Here is a 22,375-nt window from a genome sequence, read left to right as displayed (position 1 = left end):
TGGTACCAATTTATGATTCTACCAGCAATTCAGTGCAGTTTTTATGCTCCTTTCTGATTATAGCTTAAATTACATTTTAATGGGATTTGTTTCAAAATAACTTTCCAGTGTTCCTTATCCATGAATTAGAATAGGGTAGAAGCTTGTGTGCTAATTTATCAGTGAGACATTCTGTAGGAAGTTCTATATTATTGGTAATTGGGAGATATTTAGTCACAGGAACTCTTTGGCCTGTGATTTGTCAGAGAAGGTGTAGGGGAAATCAGCTTCAAATAGGAAGTAAAGAAATGAGTTCTGGCTCACCTCAGATTTATATTCTATTTCTGTTTCTCTACTCACTGCAGAAGTAGATATCACAGCAAAAGTTATTCTCTGTTCCCCATGTTTTCTCGGGGTTTAGATTCCTGAAATCATTTGCCTTCATATATATACGAGGGATATGAAAAGAATATGAAAATGAAAAACTGACAGTGTGCAAAGATGAGCATCAAGGCCTCAAATGAAAGCCTTGATTATATAAATAATCATAATTATATTGTATATATTATTAATCTAAAATTAATTATATACTTATGCTGTGTTTATTTACCTATAATAATGAACTGTTCCTGATAGAGTATCTGACTTTTTCACATGTTAAATTAGTTTTAATTGTGGTTTTGTATATGATTTACGATTGCCACAGTAGAAATATTTCAGTTCAGTCTGTAGAATTTTAATATCACGTCGCTGTGTAAAAGCACCTGCCCACAGTTCCCACCACAGTTTGGTTTTTCATCCAGATACTCCGGATTTTAATGACAAGGGTTGATCCCCCTGTAAGTTTTACTTTTACAGAACATGTCTTACTTTGGGCTCCTAAGAACTATTTAAATGCAGCTCCAGTGTCTACCTTCACTTTTCCACATTTTTATTCTCTTTTAAGGCTTTATTGCAGAAACTCTTACTTTTGTTCACCTATTCATTTTCTTTTCCAAACTCATTTCTCTCTTCTGATCACCTTCTGAAGGGACAGCTTGGATATGTTGGAACTAAATTTCTTGTATTATAATATATCTAAAAGAAACACAAAATAAGCTGTATACCGTGTTCTAGGTTTTTGCAAAAGAAAAACAGGCAGTTCACTAGGGATCACAGCATAATTAATGGTGTACAAATAGACACTCCACGATCATTATTGTGCCAACAGCCACCAAAGCTTTGTGAGGAATGTTCAAGCTCTGTACAGGGGGCATTACTTCAGTAGAGTAGGCAACAAAAGACGCATTTGTTTATTAGAAACTTTGCTTTGCAACTTTGTGAACCAGCACAGTTGGTCACAAATGGAAATGAAAGTCTTGAGTGAGCTGTTCTGCCTGTTTTAAGAGAGAAATGCGTCATTCCCTGAAGGTTACTGGATTAGTTTACTTGCTCTAGAGCTAACAACATAGGGATTTAGTTCTAAAGAACCTTATTTTTCCCTAGGAGACTATGTCTATTGGTAGCCATTCTGAATATCCATATACTAAGCCACTAATATTATCTAAAACAGTACTTAAGTACTATGATGAATAAACCAAATTTATTTCCAAGTGATTTTTTTAAGTATACAAACTTTCTAGTGAAAATTGTGGAAATTTATATTTTATGGCAGTTTCTTCATTTCCTTGATTTATTAGAATAAATGAAAATTCAATAGATAAATATAGGTATATTTTAAGTATCAATATCATTGTCACTTGCATCCCTTAACATTGTTTAAATGGCATTCTGTTAGATTAACGATTTTAATCTTTTAGGTACATTTCATCTCTAAGGTTATTCTCTTTGTGTCTCTACCTCATGTCTTCAATGAAGTGTTGGGTTGGGTTGAGATATCTGGGTCCCTCTTCCTAGAGCCAAATTTGAATAACATAAATCATCATTATTAGGTTATTTGCAGAAACCAATCTCTGAAGCCTATGATTGGAAGCACTGGTCAAATAAGTGCTTTTGAGAGACAATTATTTATTTAAAAGCAACATAACGGTTTAAATTCTAGGAGAACCTACAGCCTATTACAACAAACTTAATAGCTTTAGAGAAGGTATACCTTTTTATAATTTCAAAACACTTGAAAGCAGTGGCTTATTTAGTCACTCATGCAAAAGCAACTCTGGAAAAACAGCTCTGCATAAATCGTTCTGTTATAAAGACAGACGCACATGTCTGTTCATTGCAGCCCTATTCACAATAGCAAAGACATGGAGTAACCTAAATGGCCATTGATGATAGACTGGATAAAGAAAATGTGGTACATAAACACCATGGAATACTATGCAGCCATTAAAAAGAATGAGATCATGTCCTGTGCAGGGACATGGATGGAGCCGGAGGCCATTATCCTTAGCAAACTAATGCAGGAACAGAAAACCAAATACCACGTGCTCTTACTTATAAGTGGGAGCTAAATAATGAGAACACATGGACACATAGAGGGAAACAAAATATACTGCTGCCCACCCACCGAAGGGTGAAGGTGGGAGGAGGGAGAGTATCAGGAAGAATAGCTGATGGATGCTGGGCTTAATACCTGGGGGATTAAATAATCTGTACAACAAACCCCTATGACACGCATTGACCTGTGCAACAAACCTGCACCTGTATCCCTGAACTTAAAAGTTAACAAAGAAAACAGCGTTGCATTTTTAAATGGAAGCAGAAAATAGTATAGACTGTATGTGAATGGTCTACATTGTTTATTACTTCATTTGTGGAACATTTTTGTGGTTGGCATAAGAGAATGAAAAATGGAGGGTTTTCAGTCCTTTCTAGGTCTTCTGTGTTGTCTCCCTTTCTCTTTTTTCCTTTCCTTTTAATGAAGACCCTGCTCTATCTTGAAGAACCCAGGTGGACTGAAGCATAGGACTTCAGGACACTAGGAGCTTTCTAGCCCTCATGGTCCCCACTCCACAATACCCTATACTAAGACTTGGTAAATTGCAGAAGTGATGGAACTAAACTGCTCAAGGTACAGATTCTAGAACCAACCTTCTCCTTAATAATTTTTCAGTGCCCAATTCCTGCTTCTAGGAAATGTGCCCCTAAACCTCTCAGGCTGTATTAAGCTATTTCTTGAACTCATTTTGTTAGCACAGAGCACAAAGCACAAATGTGATAACCAGTAACCCATTATATTTTAAATAAATAACAGCGTCTAATTCTAGATGTTAGACTCCTATAAGGAAATGATATTGAAGTATATCTAGGTGCCATTTCTGCAGCAGCACAGGGATTGAGTAAACTTCCTGTTCTTAGGCACGTGCCATCCGCTGTAAACACCAAATGTACTGGCCACAGCACCTGGTTAAATGTTTCTCCTCAAGTCTCTGCCTTTATCTCCATACAGAGCAGGATTATCTAACTCATTTCTATAGATTTTTGCTTAAAGGTAACTTTGCTTAAATCTCAAAACAGAGTGGTAATATCTCTTCCGTTGCATTAGTAAACAGCAAGCAATGTTTCAAGAAGTCATTTTTAAATACCCATTTCAGTGGCCTGTTTTTATTAGGCTTTGCAACTTTTGTTTTTTGAAATAGTATGAAATATATACACTGGTCTCCATGTGGTAGAGGCAGCAATCAATATGTGGATTTCTAAAATAATCTGAAGGTCATGGAATACAAGAGCTGTATTAAAATAGAGAATTATAAAGTTATTTTAAGGGAACTATTCTTTTTCTTTATTTCATTTTTTATCCTGACTTTTCTGCAACAAGATTATTCTTTCAAATCTAGGAAATTTTTTGTTGTTGACAAGGATGATATACTGTTGACTTTGACTGTGATCTATTTACTTAGAAGGAGATCTCTAGTTTCATTTAGAGAGTGTTATGTGGTTTACGGGAATATAATGTTAAACTATTAGACTCAGGTTTTGCTTTTCTTTCTTCCCTAGACTAGCCATTATTCTTAGGAGAAAATATTAACTCCAATATCAGTCTTAAATATCTTATTTTAAAACTATTAAATGGGACTGGTTGTGGTGGCTCACACCCATAATCCCAGCATTTTAGGAGGCTGAGGGGGGAGAATCACTTGAGGCTAGGTGTATGAGACCAGCCTGGGCAACATAACAAGACCATATTTCTACAAAGTATTATTTAAAAAATTAGCTGGCATAGTGGTGTGCACCTGCAGTCCTAGCTACTCGGGAGGCTGTGGCAGGAGGATCCCTTGAGCCTAGGAGTTTACTGCAGCCTGGATGTCAGAAAGACACCCTCTCTAAACAAAGCAAAACAAAAATGACTAAATGGGATTTTTTTAAGGTTTTCAACACCTCTCACTTCAATAGGTAATCTATGCAGCCTCCTATTACAGAGTAAATTAAACCCTAAGGTATTAAAACCTAAGAGAATCAGTTTCTAGGTATATAAATCTTTGGGGTATATAATGAAAGCTAGGAATGTAGAAGCAGATAATTATCACTGTTGTTCAGTTAGGCTGTTATAGTTAACCTTACTGATAAAGCCCCCAGGGTGTTTGGCCTAAACAAGTGCTGACTGCTTTTGTTTGACCATTAAACATGGAACAGGTAATGCAAGTTGTATGAAATGATTCTCGTGACCACGTGTCTATCTTGTATGAAATGATTCTAGTGACCACATATCTATCCTGTAAAGTTCTTTTGTGAATTAGTAAAATGATAGTTTAGGTTATTGAAAGTGCAAATGTCTGTTTATATTATAGGGACTTCTTTTGTTCATCTGCTAAGTAGATAAACATTTTAACACAAAGATAAGCCTTCAACCCAGCTTATTCTGGATGTCATATTTCACTAGCAGTAAGTCCAGAAAGGGGTGGAAAGTCGCAAATTTCCACCTCACTCTTTCTTTTTTTTTTTTTTTTTTTGAGACACAGTCTCACTCACTCGCCCAGGCTGGAGTGCAGTGGCGCGATCTCGGCTCACTGCAACCTCCACCTCCTGGGTTTAAGTGTTTCTCCTGCCTCAGCCTCCTAAGTAGCTGGGACTACAGGTGCACACCACCATGCCTGGCTAATTTTTTTATTTTTAGTAGAGACGGGGTTTCACCATGTTGGCCAGGATGGTCTGGATATCCTGACTTCATGATCCATCCACCTTGGCCTCCCAAAGTGCTGGGATTACAGGCGTGAGCCACCGTGCCTGGCCTCAGCCTTGCTCTTTGTACTAAACACTGAAAACATCTACATCAAGAAGGAAGACACTATTTAGGGAGTCCCCTCTTCCCCACCCTACTGAAACTCTAGATTTGTCAAGAATGGAGCTGGGGAAAGCGAGCATAAACCATCATTTGGGAGAAGCTCCAATGCATGATATGCTCCCCAATTCTCACACCTTAACTTTGAGAACCTCTCATTTAGGGTAAATTTGAATGGAAATGTGAAGAATTATTTTAAATATTCCCTAGTCTTTGACCTTGTTTTATAGTCTTCTTCTATCTTCAGGGTTTGGGTAACCCTTTCTATCTTTCCATTAACATACCTACCTATCTAAATAATCTACCTCCCTACCTATTTATCTATTCACTCCTTTATTTTTTCATTTATCCATTCATTCACCTTACTGCATGTTCCCTATTGTACCATGGATTATTAAAGCAACTTCCCATGTGACTCCATCTTCTTTTAAGATTCTTCTCCTTCTGGAGAGCTTTAGCTTCACAATCCCAGGGCTGCGATTTCTGTCTTTCCAAAATATGCTAAGAATCACAGTTAATCATCAAATTTTCCAGTCACCAATAGAAAGCCTCACAGCTAGGAAATGTCCACAAAAAGAAGCCAAATTTTAAAATATCCTGTGGAACTTCCAGTTGTATTGAAGGTACTTTATTATATCAGCATCATTAAGGCAAAAACAGTTGATAAGGTAAGCAGTCTTCCACCATCTCTGTATGCTACACTGTGGACTGCAGATCATCCCTGCTTGTGAGATACTCTCAGTTCTACAGTTTGTTGTTTTCAAATTTGTACAGCTAATATTTGCTGTGGGTAAATACTGTATTCATTTCAACAAGTATTAAATGGTCTACCTGGCCATTTGTGTGTGTGTGTGAGATATAGACCATTTTTCCCCCTTTTAATTTAACTCATCGTAAATTTTGATGAATTTTGCTAGAAAATCCATCTTTTTTGTCATTTCATGTTGTTTAGTTACAAGTTTATTTTTAGAGCACAGTTTACACAAATTTTGTTAAATAGTTTGCTTTTCATTAGATAGTTCTTGATCTTGTCTGTAGAAAACTTGGAAATGTTTATTATTTCAGAGTCACTGTAAAAGTAGTGTTTAGCTGGTAAGTACAACACTTTAAAGGGATGAGTGAGCCCGGAAGTTAATAAGAGGGTATGGGATGTTCCTTGGTTTTCTAGTTCTTTAGAAATAATTTATCTTGATGGCCTATTATTTTTTTTTTTTTTTCCGAGACCAAGTCTCACTCTGTTGCCCAGGCTGGAGTGCAGTGGCACCATCTCATCTCACTGCAACCTCTGCCTCCCAGGTTCAAGCGATTCTTGCGCCTCAGCCTCCTGAGTATCTGGGATTACAGGTGCACCCCACCACACCTGGCTAATTTTTGTATTTTTAGCAGAGACGGGGTTTTGGCACGTTGCCCAGGCTGGTCTCGAACTCCTGGGCTCGAGTGATCCACCTGCCTCTGCTTCCCAAAGTGCTGGGATTATAGGCGTGAGCCACCGCACCTGGTGGGCTATACCTTTTTTAACAGCTTACTTGAGTGATAACATCATAAAGTTAAATTGTTTTAAGGGTAAAATGAAATGATTTTTAATAAATTTACAGAATTATGCAACCATCATTACTAATTTTAGAACATTTCTGTCACCCAAAAAGAAACTTCCAGCCCACTTGCAGTCACTGCCATTCCCACCTGCATTCTCAAATAACCACTAATTACTTTCTATCTCTGTTTGTTAGGCTGTATCTTTCTCTTCTTATGAAAACTGGGTGTAGAACCAAAGTAGTCCAATCTACCTGAATATGGGATGGAAAATAAGTACCAGAAATAAAAATATCTGCCCTCTACCCAAGCATATCTCCCCTAAAGTTCAGAAGTACAGTTACTGTGTGTAGCTAATTTTTCAATTATATCTTTTTCCTTATTCTTTTTTTTTTTTTTTTTTTTTTACCAAGCCATTCTCAGAAGAAAGTGTCATCAAGATACCATCAAGCTTTCCCATATCCCAAATTAAAAATCTTACCACACTAAAAAAGATGTAGGACTTAGTGGCAGTATAAAAACTTGTAATGATCTGACAAGGACTCTTTTCAATGTGACTTTTGTTGTGAAAGTATTTCAGAAATACATGATAATTTTTTGGTAAGCAGTGAATCTTCTGTCAGTTTTCAAGAACTTGTTAGTAAAAATACTTAACAAATTTTGTGGGCACTTCTGAAATAGAATCCCATCACTCACAAAGCACGCTTACATCCGTAAGCATATTGGTACCTCCCCATTTTGGCTGGAAAGAATTTTACAAAGAAGTTAGTCTCAAATACTGTTAATAAGAAAAAGCTGGCTGGGTGCAATGGCCCACACCTGTAATCACAGCACTTTAGGAGGCTGAGATGGATGGATTACTTGAGGCCAGAAGTTCGAGACCAACCTGGCCAACAAGGCAAAACCCCGTCTCTGCTAAAAATACAAAAATTAGCTGAGCATGATGGCGTGCCTGTATTCCCAGCTACACGGAGGCTGAGGCACGAGGATCACTTGAACCTGGGAGGCTGAGGTTACAATGAGCCAAGATTGTACCACTGCACTCCAGCCTGGGTGACATAGCGTGACTCTGTCTCAAAAAACAAACAAACAAACAAAAAAAGATGAAAAGAAAAAGGTAAGATGTCTTGGTGTTTAGGAAAAACTTTATGGGCATGAGATTTCTTAGCTAAACTGGATGCTGTTAACATAAAATTATATACCTAACTGTATTACAGATTTAATATGGTGGCTTATTAGTAATATTAACTATAATTAAATGGCAGATATGGGTGATAGGGAAATTTTTAACAGGCTCCTTTTCTTTTTACCCTACAATAATAGTGAATTATAAGTTAATTTTTTTCTAAGTCTATATTGATCTTTACAAAATTATAAAGACTGAAGAATTGCCTGTACTGTAATCTAGAAAACCTCAGCACCATGCAATATAGCCAGGTAACAAACCTGTACCCCCGATCTAAAATAAAAGTTGAAATTTAAGAAATGAAAATAAAAACCAAGTTCATAATTGATTGTCTCTTAATCTTTTTCACTGATGCTATTGTTGACCTTTTCATATGGAATGGTACTAGAGGCTGTGGTATACCATTTAGGAACAGAGGCTCCTGAGGTCAGATTCCTGATTAAATCTAGGCTCTGCTACTTCCTCTCTGACCTTGGGCAACATACATCATCTTAATTTATTTTTATTTTTTTTATTTTTATGGGTACAATGTGGGTGTATATATTTATGGGGTACATGAGATATTCTGATACAGCCATATAGTGTGTAATAATCAAATCAGGGTAAATGGGGTATCCATCACCTCAAGCATTCATCACTTTGTTATAAACATTTCAGTTATAATTTTAGTTATTTTTAAATGTACTGAATACATAAATTATTATTGACTGTAGTCACCCTTACTCATTACCAGAACTTACTCATTCTATCTAACTATATTTTTTTATCCATTAACCATCTCCACTTCGCCTGCCCCACCACCCACCACTATCCTTCCCAGCCTCTGGTAACCATCTTTCTACCTCTGTCACCATAAGTTCAATTGTTTTAATTTTTAGATTCCACAAATGAGTGAGAACATGTGAAGTTTGACTTTCTGTGCCTTGCTTATTTCAATTAACATAATGTCTTCCAGTTCCATCCATGTTGTTGCAAATGATGAGATCCTATTCTTTTTTATGGCTGAATAGTACTCCAGTGTGTATATGTACTACATTTTCTTTATCCATCCATCAGTGGACACTTATGTTGCTTCCAAATCTTGGCTATTGTGAATAATGTTGCAATAAACATGGGAGTGAAGTTATCTCTTTGATGTGCTGATTTTCTTTCTTTTGGATATATTCCCAGCAGTGGGATAGCTGGATCATATGGTAGTTCTATCTTTAGTTTTCTGAGGAACCTCCGTACTGTTCTCCATAGTGGCTTTACTAACTAACATTCGCACCAACAGTGTACAAGGATTCCCCTATCTCCACATGCTCACCAGCATTTGTTATTGCCTATCTTTTGGATAGAAGCCATTTTAACTGGGGTGAGATGATAGCTCATTGTAGTTTTGATTTGTATTTCTGTGATGATCAGTGATGTTAAGCACCTTTTCATATACCTGTTTGTCATTTGTCTGTCTTTTGAGAAATGTCTATTTGGAACTTTTGCTTATTTTTTTACTCAGACTATTAGATTTTTTCCCTGTTGTTTGAGCTCCTTATATATTCTGGTTATTAATCTCTTGTCAGATGGATAGTTTGCAAATATTTTCTCCCATTCTGTGGGTTGTCTCTTCACTTCGTTTCGATTAAAAAAAAATCTGGCTAGCAATATTTCCTAGGGTTGTTATTGTGATTAATTTAGATAATACACAAGCATAGCACCTGCCATATAAGTAAGATTTGCTGAGAACTATTATATTGTGAATATTTTATTCCACAAGTTGATTTTTTAATGGTTTTATAGTGACAACAGAGTTTTCTTTTTTAAGGTCTAAGAAAGCTCTTGTGTCTGTTAAGAAATTCATCCTCAGATTGTTTCAACTGATATTCAATTCAATCAAATTCTGTTTCAAGACCTAGTTTTTCTTAAATCTTTAAGCTCAATGTATAAACATCTGTTATTCATTATTGCAGTTTATAAATGCAGGAACATGCTTTCTTTGATCAATGTTTTGCATCGTTCTTGAACAGATTAAATTCTTCTAAATATTAAAACTATAATAAACTATAGATAAAAATCTCTTAATTTTTTAGTTATATTTACATATTTAATATATCTTAAACACTTCATATACACCACAAGGCACACTTACAAATCTGGAACACAAAGCATTTCTAAGCCCTTCTACTAGAACCCATGTCTATACTCAGTCGCCTCTGCAGCTGCCGTCAGTGAGTGTCAGATCTGAACTGCATTCCCTGCACCTTTTTCTGTAGCCATGAGTATCGATCACATAGCATTTTCCCATTTTGTAAAACCATAACCTTTGATATGAATGATTGAGATTCTACAGTTTCTATTAAGATTGAAGTTTCTTCTTAATTTGATACTTCTTTTTGAGATACAGTTCTGCTCTGTCACCCAGACTGGAGTGCAGTGATGCAATCTAAACTCACTGCAACCTCTGCCTCCCAGGTTGGAGGGATTCTCATGCCTCAGCCTCCCAAGGAGCTGGGACTATGGGCGTGTGCCAACATGCCCAGCTCATTTTTTGTATTTTAAGTAGAGATAGGGTTTTACCATGTTGGCCAGGCTGGTTTCAAACTACTGGCCTCAGGTGATCTGCCTACCTCAGCACTGTTTTCTTCTTATATAGTATTTATATATCTGTCTTGCAGTTTTACAGTTACTATGGTATCATACATTATATGTAATATTAAGGTAACCATAATTCATTTAGCGAACCCCATGTTCTTGGATATTAGATTATTTCCAATTTTCCCTTATATGTAACGGTTGAAAATATGCTTGTAAAAATATGTTTTGTACATCTAATTCCCTAAAGATAAAGTCATAAAATAGGATAACTGAATAAAAATGCTATTCAAAGCCAATTTAAAAGCCTATGTAAAAATAATTATTCTTGCTGCACTGTATACAAATAATTAGGCCAAGTATAATAAAGCAGACCAGTCCTAGCATGATTTGTCTTTAGTACAGGAAACTGCAGACAGAAAAATTGTGTTTCAAAAACTATAGTACACCTGTTTTTAGATTCTAGTCTTGCCTAATGTTTTTCAATTTTTAATATTTTCTACAGTTTGGACCGAATTCTAATTTTTCTTGGCTAGAAGTCTTCAAAATAATGTTTTCAATTTTTTCTTCTTTCTTCCCCATTTTTCCTAATTTGAAGTCACTGAAAACTAAGCTGTGCTTTCATGAAGACCTGTGAACTAAAGCTAGACAACTTAAACCTCAGAAGAAAATAACAACCTATTTACATTCATAAGCCACTTTCATACCTGCCTACTAATGTATAAACTTCAGAGTAATGTGATCTGTATTGATTTTCCAGGATTATTTTGTTTGTTGTTGTTTTTCTCCCTTCCTTCCCCTTTATTCTCTTCATAGGACATCAAGACTTCATGACCTTCTAAAAATGAGCTTTCCTAATAACTCAGGACCTACCCATCTTGGAATAAACCACCCTAGCCATGAGAGATAAGATGAAACCTGAGCCCAGAGACTTTTCCTTCTAAAATGCTTTCTCCCAAAGATTTAAAAAGAACAAAAGGGGGGAAATGTGAAAGGAAAATATCTCTGGGCCCCAAAATCACTAAGCTAGAGGGAAAAGTCAAGCTGGGAACTGCTTAGGGCAAACCTGCCTCCCATTCTCACACATCTGCCTACTGAGATAAATGCATATCTCATTGCCTGCTTTGGAGAGGCTAATCAGAAGCCCAAAAGAATGCAACCATTTATCTCTTATCTACCTATGACCTGGAAGCCCCCTCCTTGCTTTGAGTTGTCCCACCTTTCCAGACCGAACCAACATCTTACATATGTTGATTCATGATTCACCTTTCCAGACCGAACATCTTACATATGTTGATTCATGTCTCATGTACCCCTAAGATTTATAAAACCAAACTGTGCTCTGACCACCTTGGGCACATGTCATCAAGACCTCCTGAGGCTGTGTCATGGGTGTGCATCCTCAACCTTGGCAAAATAACCTTTCTAAATTAAGATCTATTTCAGGTTTTCAGGGTTCACACTATAGTTATCCTTTCCTACCAGTGTCTGGGAAAGCGAAAAAAGCCACAATAGTTCCTCTCTCAGTGGGTGGCAGTTCCATTAGTTCATTTGTTTAGGGTAGTATACCAGAGTACAAAGCAGATGCCAAGCCTTCTGAGTCCTCTTACATTGCAAAATACTGGAAGTTAACCTAGAAAATACTGAAAAAATTAAAGATCTGTATAGATTCATCTCCCTTTAGAAGGCAAATGGCAAACTCTGAACCTTCCAGTACACTGCTAGTGTTTTGTTACATTTTTTTTTGAACTAAGCCTGATTTATTCCAGAAATGTGAGGAAGATTTAAAATTAGAAAATGATTGTAATAAAATACATCACAAACATGTTTAAAAGGAAAAGATATTATTATCTGGAGTGAAACCAAAATGGCATTTGGTAAAACTCAGTATCCAATTGATGTTGCAATACCTAGTGGGAAAAGTCTGCTGCTTTCATTTGCACTCCTAAATGAGCTTTAGAATCTTTCTGTCAAATTACAAGAAAACACATCCATAGACACCATTGTACTTCTGTGTTTTACTTCTACATCTGTAATTTTTAACATTGTTCTAGCCAATGAAGCCAAGAAAATAAAAAGAAAACGGGCAGGTAATGACTAAAAGGCAGAAAATATATATGTGAAAATAACTAAAACATGCAATATTCCACTGGAAAGTTAGATTTTGTTTATGAATTAAAAACACAGTATCCTTATAGAATCAGTATTAACCAGTTAGAAAAGCTAAAAAAAATCACTTACTTGATTGTTGGTTACTGATGTAGCCACCATAACAAAGAAAAAATGGCATCAAATTTTAATAATTAAAATAAATGTTCAGAACTTATATGAAGAAAGCTATAAAAATTAGCTGATGTAGATAAAAGTAAGCATAAGGCTATACTATATTCATACATGGGAAGCTGATGTATTATCCCAGTAAAGATTTGATGTTGCCATATTATATAATGAGAGTCATTTCCTTTTCATAATGTCAATAGAAGTTTTCCTATCATCTGATAAAATGATTCCAAAGTTCATCAGAGAGTAAAAATGGTAGCAGCGGCAGGTTTATACCACTAGGCTACATTACATAACTAATACTGGGTAACAGCAACTTTTTTTTGGAGACAGGGTCTCACTCCATCACCTAGGCTGGAATGCAGTGGTGTGATCACTGGCACTGCAGCCTCAACCTCTTAGTCTCAAGCAATCCTCCAACCTTAGCCTCCCAAGTAGTTGGGACTACAGGTGCACCACCACACCCAGCTAATGTTTTGTATTTTTTTTGTAACCACGCGGTTTTGTCATGTTGCCCAGACCGGTCTTGAACTCCTGGGCTCAAATGACCTCCTGCCTTGGCCTCCCAAAGTACTGAAATTACAGGTATGAGCCACCACATCAATAGAAGGAATCTCAGATAAGACTTTTTAAAAACCAAGCCCAGCCATGGATATGTATCATCAAATACCTGTGAATTGGGTGATTCTCTCCTCTTGAGGTTCTAAGATAAAACTTGGAGCTCCTAGGCCTGTCAGAAAGTGATATTCTTTACTTACCACAGGTCAGGAACCCTGTACAGGGACTGTGTAGACAAGTATGAGGCCAGTTTTCCCAAGAGGCTTTTATAGGCTCCATAAGTCAAGTTTGATTCTTTAAAGGAAAGCACACCATTCCAGCCTAAGCCTTGAAAAATAACCAGTTTCTCCAGTTGTGTCCTATTATAAATGAAAACAGATTCTTATTGTACTTATACGCAAATAACTGTATTGCCATAAGTTAAGAATACAAATAGTTTCCAATAGTTTCCCAATTCTGGAAAAATCAGAGAGAACACAAATATGCTCCAAATTTTGTTCATAGGAATATACATTACTCAATTGTTAAAAGTTGTAAATAGCTTAAAAGTTTTCCTGACTCTGAAAAACAAAACAAAGGATGAGCAGGTTTTAAACAAAAAAAGTTAAAAAGATTACTTCAGACTTCTATTAGTTTAGTCCATGCAGTTAATTCCTGTTCTGCTTAATATTCATGAACATTTCAGCTCTCCATGTGTCCTGAAAGTTTTTCCTCTATTCTGATGTCACAATCTCCAAAGTTATCAGAAACCTGCATTCAGGAGCACCTGTAAGGGTTTTATAGCTGATTATAAAACCCCCTTCTAAAGAGGACCAAAATAAGACAATTTTCTGTGGATGACAAAATGTTTTAGGGCAGCCATAGTCAAAGACATAATTGACAAGGAAATTGGTTATGTCTGTGGCATGCAATAATTTAACATAATTATAATTATTACTGATAATGTACATTAAGTCATATCAGAATTATGGAAGTTTCTCATAATTTTGGAACACATACCAATACCATATTTATATAAATACAGCCCAAAGAAAACTAAACATCATTTTATATTTGACAATGCTTTCTGCATAATTTTTATACCAAAGTCAAATACGTCATTTTTGGACTTTAGGGAATCTAATATCTTAAAGGATTAATTAGGTAAGAAAAAGACATAATTTATAATTTGATTTGGAAAGCTTGTCAAATATCCAAGGTTTAAAACACTTGATATCACAAAATAGGATCACAAGTCATTGTAAAATAAGTAATTTCATTTAACCAAAATAACACAAGGATTAAAAAGAAAAAAAACCAAAATGATAACACAAGGATTAAAAAAAAAAAAAAACCAAAAAGATTTTTTTTTAAAAAGGCAATACCTTCATTCTTTGGGAAAGGAGACTTAATTTTCCAAACAATAAGCCTGAATAAGAACAGCATGAAGCCAATTAAATTTGATTTTCAAAATTTTATAAACTATAAAATTTTAATTTTAACCATAAGATAAAACTTCCATAAGCCTTTTATAAGCTTTATAACCTTTACTAAGGAGTCAGTTAATGCTTCAAGAAAACCTAATCAGGCACAGGGGCCCATGTGCTCATCTTACATCAGTGTGTCTTTGACATTGATGATTAATTTGTAGAGAAACTGAACTTATCTCTCAGAATCAATTCCTACAGTCTCATACACCCACCTGTTCCATGATAGTTCCTGGGCCTTGAGGAGTTTAATAGCTTTAATTTCTGGCCCAGTGTCTCAAGAATGCAGTTTATTTTGATTGGCATCTTTTACTGGGCCTGAAGATGGGGTTTAATTGCTGTCAGTGTTTAAAATTTAACAGGACTTGGTGTCTTTTTTAGACACAAAAGTCAAAGGCCTGTAACTCAATGTCACAAGTACTTTAAAAGCACATACAGAGAGCTACATGCATGTAATAACCTCAATTTAAAAAAAGGCTTTAATCTCAGTTTTTTCCTAAGCAAACCAAAACTTAATGTGACAACTTGAAAATACAAGTTTTCTTTAATTCTCTCCTTGTGACTTATGCAGACCATTCATTACATGCTTGGACTTTCTGGTTTGTCCTGATCATCCCTCTTTCTTAAACAACCAGTCATTCTACTCTAGGACTAAATTCTTTCTCATATGAAGAATCTCATACAAAATTATTTATTTGAAATTATTTCTTTTTAAGCTTTCTTACCAAAAAAAAATTATTTTTACAACTTTCTCTACATCTCTCTTATTTCCTGGTTTGTTTTATACATGACCTTTAAATAAGCTTTGAATTAGACAAAAATTGTTCACCCTTTTTTAAAAGGACACTTTCTTTTTGAAAGAATGTTTTCCTACAAATATATTTTTATTGGAAAATACCCAAATAATGAAATATCTATTATTTAATATAACTTTAGATTCTAAATTATGACCTGTTTGTCTACAATCATTTATCCCATTACATTTACCTAATTATTTTAATTGTTTACCTAGATTATTTATGAAAACTGTGATAGCCATCATGTGAAGTTTTGGAACCACCATTGCAAAATTATAACTGAAACAGTGAAAAAGATTTGACCTAATTGACTCCATCTTGCTAACCTCCAAGCTGTACTTGTTCATTCCTGGGTGTAGGACAAACTAACTTTGGGACCTTAGCTTATAGTTTAGCTTTAAAACAAAGACAGTAATAGTCCTTTCTCAAAACAAACCTCAGTTCCTGTGGACTAAACTGCCCAAAGCCACAAGATTAAAAGTTACAATAATCCCTGCCTTTTTTTGTTTTCCATTTGCTTGGTAGGTCTTCCTCCATCCCTTTATTTTGAGCCTATGTGTGTCTCTGCATGTGAGATGGCTCTCCTGAATACAGCAAACTGATGGGTCTTGACTCTTTATCCAATTTGCCAGTCTGTGTCTTTTAATTAGACCATTTAGTGCATTTACATTTAAGGTTAATATTGTTATGTGTGAACTTGATCCTGTCATTATGATGTTAGCTGGTTGTTCTGCCCGTTAGTTGATGCAGTTTCTTCCTGGCATCGATGGACTTTACATTTTGGCATGTGTTTGCAATGGCTGATACTGGTTGTTCCTTTCCATGTTTAGTGCTTCCTTCAGGATCTCTTGTAGGGCAGGCCTGGTGGTGACAAAATCTCTAAGCATTTGCTTGTCTGTAAAGGATTTTAATTTCTCCTTCACTTATGAAACTTAGTTTGGCTGGATATGAAATTCTGGGTTGAAAATTCTTTTCTTTAAGAATGTTGAATATTGGCCCCCACTGTCTTCTGGCTTGTAGAGTTTCTGCTGAGAGATCTGCTGTTAGACTGATGGGCTTCCCTTTGTGGGTAACCCGACCTTTCTCTCTGGCTGCCCTTAAGATTTTTTCCTTCATTTCAACTTTGGTGAATCTGACAATTATGTGTCTTGCAGTTGCTCTTCTCAAGGAGTATCTTTGTGGCATTCTCTGTGTTTCCTGAATTTGAATGTTGGCCTGCCTTGCTAGGTTGGAGAAGTTCTCCTGGATGATATGCTGCAGAGTGTTTTCCAACTTGGTTCCATTCTCCCCGTCACTTTCAGGTACACCAATCAGATTTAGATTTGGTCTTTTCACATAATCCCATATTTCTTGGAGGCTTTGTTCATTTCTTTTTACTCTTTTTTCTCTACACTTCTCTTCTTGCTTCATTTCATTCGTTCAATCTTCAGTCGCTGATAATCTTTCTTCCAGTTGATCGAGTCGGTTACTGAAGCTTGTGCATTTGTCATGTAGTTCTCGTGTCATGGTTTTCATCTCTATCCATTCTTTTAAGGTCTTCTGTGCATTGATTATTCTAGTTATCCATTCATCCATTCTTTTTTGAAGGTTTTTAGTTTCTTTGCACTGGTTACGTAGTTCCTCCTTGAGCTCTGAGAAGTTTGATCGACTGAAGCCTTCTTCTCTCAACTCATCAAAGTCATTCTCCATCCAGCTTTGTTCCATTGCTGGCGATGAGCTGTGTTCCTTTGGAGGGGGAGATGTGCTCTGATTTTTTGTATTTCCAGCTTTTCTGCATTACTTTTTCCCCATCTTTGTGGTTTTATCTGCCTTTGGTCTTTGATGATGGTGACATCCTGATGGGGTTTTGGTGTGGGTGTCCTTTCTGTTTCTTAGTTTTCCTTCTAACAGTCAAGACCCTCAGCTGCAGGTCTGTTGGAGTTTGCTTGAGGTCCACTCCAGACCCTGTTTGCCTGGGTATCAGCAGCGGAGGCTGCAGAAGATAGACTATTGCTGAACAGTGAGTGTTGCTGTCTGATTTTTGCTCTGGAAGCTTCGTCTCACAGGTGTACCTAGCCATGTGAGGTGTGAGATGTCAGTCTGCACCTAGTGGGGGATGTCACCCAGTTAGGCTACTCAGGGGTCAGGGACCCACTTGAGCAGTCAGTCTGTCCATTCTCAGATCTCAACCTCCATGCTGGGAGAACCACTGCTCTCTTCAAAGCTGTCAGACAGGGACATTTACCTCTGCTGAAGTTTCTGCTGCTTTTTGTTTAGCTATGCCCGGTCCCGAGAGGTGGAATTTACAGAGGCAGGCAGGCCTCCTTGAGCTGCAGTGGGCTCCACCCAATTTGAGCTTCCTGGTGGCTTTGTTTATCTACTTAAACCTCAGCAATGGTGGGTGCCCCTCCCCCAGCCTGGCTGCCACCTTGCAGTTAGATCTCAGACTGCTGTGCTAGCAATGAAGCGAGGCTCCATGGGCGTGGGACCCTCTGGGCCAAGTGTGGCATATAATCTCCTTGTGTGTCGTTTGCTAAGACCCTTGGTAAAGCGCAGTATTAGGGTGGGAGTTACCCGATTTTCCAGGTGTTGTGTGTCTCAATTTCCTTTGGCTAGGAAAAGGAATTCCCTTCCCCCTTGCACTTCCCAGGTGAGGCGATGCCTCGCGCTGCTTCAGTTCTCTTTGGTTGGGCTGCACCCTTGAACCAGCACCGACTGTCTGACACGCCCCAGTGAGATGAACCCGGTACCTCAGTTGAAAAGGCAGAAATCACCTGTCTTCTGTGTCATTCATGCTGGGAGCTGGAGGCTGGAGCTATTCCTATTCGGCCATCTTGGGCACACCCCAGATTTTCAGGATCTTGATAACCTGTTTCATAACCTTAGGTAGTTGTCAGCTAGGTAGCCTTAAATTTGCATATTAAAGGAAACAACTCAGGTGAAAATCAAATAGCAAAATTTGAATCATAAGATACAGAGAGAAAAAGTCTAGAGGGAGATTAAAGATGAATGCCAAATCAAATGTAAAATTATAAAAATCTATCATAGGATTGCATAAGGAGACCAATTTTATTTAGAGATTACCTATCTATCTTTTAACCAGATCTCTGAACCCTGGGCAGAGCCCACACTGAATCCTGGGTTTCCAAAAAGGGAGAATTTTTGTGAGGCTAGACCATGTGATGTTTTTATGGTGCACTTAAAAAAATTTTTTTACACAAATATATTTCTAAGTGTTTAAACTACACTTTTCTTTAAAAACTGAAGCTAAGCCTCTGTTGCAATAACTATTTTAGTCAATAAATCAGGTAACAATACAAAAGCAAGCAGTTTAAAAGCTGAGATGAACTTGTCTGTTTATACTCTTGAAGTTCCATAAGGAGAAACAGGTTTCTCCCTGAAAGGGAGTCTGATGCCTTCTCCAATTTCTTTAAGGAACCCCAGGCTATTATAAAGTATTTTTGGTCCCTCATGAAGCAGAGGGTGAAAGAGAAAGGAGAGACAGCAGAAGTAAAGGAAGAAAACAGAATCCAGTCAACTGAGAAGAAAAAATTTTTTTAAAAAGGGTGCTGGGCATGGTGGCTCATACCTATAATTCCAGCACTTTGAGAGGCCAAGGCAGGTGGATCAACTGAGGTCAGGAGTTCAAGACCAGCCTGGTTAACATGGTGAAACCCCATCTGTACTAAAAATACAAAAATTAGCTGGGCATGGTGGTGTGTGCCTGTAATCCCAGCTACTTGGGAGACTGAAGCAGGAGAATCCTTTGAACCCAGGAGGCTGAGGTTGCAGTGAGCCACGATCACACCACTGTACTCCAGCCTGGACAACAGAGCAAGACTCTGTCTCAAAAAAAAAAACAAAAAAAAGGACAAGGTCCTAGGGGAGAAAAAAATAAAAACATGAAGTCCTCTTAAATACAAACACATGCAAACGTACAGACCCACCTCGTGGATGGTAGTTTTCAATTAAGCTGACTTTAACCATTGAGTTCCTTTAATAAAAAAAAACTCTTTAAATCTCATTTCCATATTTCATGAACTAGGACAAATTGCCGCTATTTCAGAAGTACCAAGTATCAAACCAGAAAGGGCTTGATTTAGTAACCAAACCTCAGGCTGTCATGGTGGGAAAAGAAAAGGCAGAACCTTAGCTATTGAAATGCAGCATGGGGTGACCGCCATTGCTTTCAGTTTGACCTGGCTAGCAAAAAGGTGGCTTTGTTATGTAAATAAAGCCCCTTAAGTAATCAAAATAAAAAATCTTTCCTTTTTTTTTTTTTTTCCTTTTTCTGGCTGTTTTTCTCCCCCCACTATACCACCTTACCATACTACCTTTTTTGTGTGTGTCTATGAGAATTTAGCCACTTCAGAGGCCTTGTTCCCCATAATTTGGAACTTTCATTCGGATTTGATCAAGTTGGGTGAAGTTGGTTAAACCCAATGGGAAAAAGACTGAAACAATATCAAAAACAGAAACAATAAATAAAAAACCAGTTAAGCAAAACAAATGATTACACAACTTATATGATTACTGAACGCTCTAATGGTAAAGAGACATTAAGAGCAGCTGGTTGTTAATGTTAACTTTAGCCAAGACAAACCCCGATTTAGTTAGTTATCTAGGGGTGGGTGGGTCTCAGACTGAAGACTGCTGTCTATCCTAATGAAGCAGCCTTGTTGTCTGGGGTGATACCTGAGGTTCATTGTCTCATGCAGAGGAAATCAAGGACATGGACACACATGGAGCGAGGTTAAAAGCAGAGAATTAATAGGCAAAAGGAAAAGAGCTTTCTCCTGCAGAGAGAGGGGTCCCAAATGGGTTTCTGCTTCCTCAGTGAAATGCAGGAGGTTTTACAGATGAGCCTGAGGAGGTGGTGTTTGATTTACATAGGGCATGAAAGATTGCCTGGACCAGGTGTGCCATTTGCATAAGGGTGCAAAAAACTGGCCACCTCCACCCTAATCTTTTATTATGCAAATAGGTTATCTTCCTGGCCAGCACCATGTTGCCTGTGTCTTTACTGTACACATGGTGACAAAAGGGAAGATGGAGCCTCCACGTTGAACATACCTGGCTACCAGGTAGCCATTTTGTATTGGCACAGCTGCCAGCAGCAACCTGTGCAAGCTTCCAGCTTGCTTATCTATGTTTGCAGCTCAATTTTTCAGGCTGCTCTTCATTAGACAAAAAAAAAATGTTTCTCGGGCTGCTTTCTGTTAGAAGGGAAGCCTTGCTGAGGACTCTTTTACCCTCACTATCTGCCTAAATAACTTTTCTATCTTCTGTGTCACTAGGAGCAGGAAAAAAAAAACTCATCTTCCCTTTTGGAAGGGAAACTCCGTAAAGGAGTTACCTGCGTTCCATCATCATGGAAGCAAGAAAACGTGTCTTCCTTGTATTGGAAGCAACTAAAACTCCAAAAAAAAGTTGTGACAGCAAAATAAACTTTAGATCTCAACTAGAATTGGGGAGATCAGGGATTCTCTGGAATGGGTGCTTCCAGGCCTCAGCAAATTGTCCTGTTGGTTTAAGCCATAAAGATAGCCCAAGACTCAACCAAGCACTGATAGATTTGTCAAAGGTTAGGGGCATCTCCACTCAGAATCCCTCTGTGGTTACCAAAATGTGAACCCTGAAAATTTGAGACAGGTCTCAGTTAATTTAGAAAGTATTTTGCCAAGGTTGAGGATGCACGCCCATGACACAGCCTTGGGAGATCTTGATGACATGTGCCCAAGGTGGTCAGAGCACAGTTTGGTTTTATACATCTTAGGGGGACATGAGACATGAATCAACATATGTAAGATGAACATTGGTTCGGTCTGGAAAGGTGGGACAACTCAAAGCAGGGAGGGGGCTTCCAGGTCATAAGTAGATAAGAAATAAATGGTTGCATTCTTTTGGGCTTCTGATTAGCCTCTCCAAAGCAGGCAATGAGATATGCATTTATCTCAGTGAGCAGATGTGTGAGAATGAGAGGCAGGTTTGCCCTAAGCAGTTCCCAGCTTGACTTTTCCCTCTAGCTTAGTGATTTTGGGACCCCGAGATATTTCCTTTCACAATAGGAATGAATATGTTGCGATCATTGTCTTGATGACAAACATTCTGTCCCAAGATTTGTTGACACATGATGAATGTGCTGTGTATATTTAATCTTAATCCCAAGGAAAATATTAATTTTAACACTAATGACGATAAATGGGCATTGTACTCACATAGTGTTCTTACTCCCAGGGGCACAAAGCTCTTCATAATTATTTAGTCATTCTCATAGCAGTCCCATGAGGTGGGTGGCTGAGTGTTTCCTCTTGGGGAAAAAAAAAGAAAAAAGGTTACTAATTGGATTTTCTTCTGTTCCACATTCTGTGTTCTAGAACCAAGTAGCTACCTTATAAAGACCATCTGTACATCCACTGTGAAATGGAGTTTCAAAATCACAAGCTTCTTTCTCACATGAACACAAGTCTAGGAGCACATATGAAAGAGTAAAGTTGAAGGGAATTTGGATGATGGTTTGGCAAGATGCTGTAAGTGGATTAGGCAAGGCTGCTAAAGAGATACAGGAAATGGCTGTGTTAGTGCTTCGGACCGACCTCCGTTAGAAGTAGTAGTTCATGGTGTTGAAGGTTTGTTGTTGAAAATACCTTCCTGAGGCACCTCTTCATTGTGCTTATTCTTCCCACAACATTGTGCCTATTCTTCCCACAACATTGTGCCAAGACACTGTCAAGCCAGAGGGCCACTGGGCCTTTCTTATCCTGCTGTAATGTATTGATAGCTGGGGGCTCTGCAGAAGGACAAGAGAAAG

At 37.5% G+C, this 22,375-nt stretch overlaps 1 protein-coding gene and 1 long non-coding RNA gene across 13 annotated transcripts in view; one reads left to right on the top strand and one right to left on the bottom strand.

Moving 5' to 3' along the window:
- SGMS2 (sphingomyelin synthase 2) overlaps positions 1-22,375 on the top strand; it is a 90,793-nt gene that overhangs the window by 48,060 nt on the left and 20,358 nt on the right. For 2 of the 11 annotated variants that reach the window (XM_050791018.1, XM_050791028.1), the window contains exon 1: positions 21,843-22,375. The exons of the other annotated variants lie outside the window; for them this stretch is intronic. The gene's annotated coding sequence lies outside the window, so the exon portion shown is untranslated. Of the gene's footprint in view, positions 1-21,842 lie in introns of those variants that run through there. 11 annotated transcript variants of the gene reach the window in all.
- On the bottom strand, positions 932-21,873 carry LOC126954961 (uncharacterized). Of its 2 annotated transcripts, none has more exons than XR_007725766.1 (4): positions 21,783-21,873; positions 19,899-20,018; positions 13,523-13,681; positions 932-1,056 (listed from the first exon to the last, which is right to left on the bottom strand). It is a non-coding gene; the product is annotated as an uncharacterized LOC126954961 (long non-coding RNA). The 2 variants fall into 2 exon arrangements; XR_007725765.1 differs by lacking the exon at positions 932-1,056 and adding an exon at positions 1,527-1,871.

The sequence above is a fragment of the Macaca thibetana genome, chromosome 5 (assembly GCF_024542745.1).
Source record: "Macaca thibetana thibetana isolate TM-01 chromosome 5, ASM2454274v1, whole genome shotgun sequence".
NCBI lineage: Eukaryota > Metazoa > Chordata > Mammalia > Primates > Cercopithecidae > Macaca > Macaca thibetana.
This window is presented reverse-complemented; position numbering and strand designations above follow the sequence as displayed.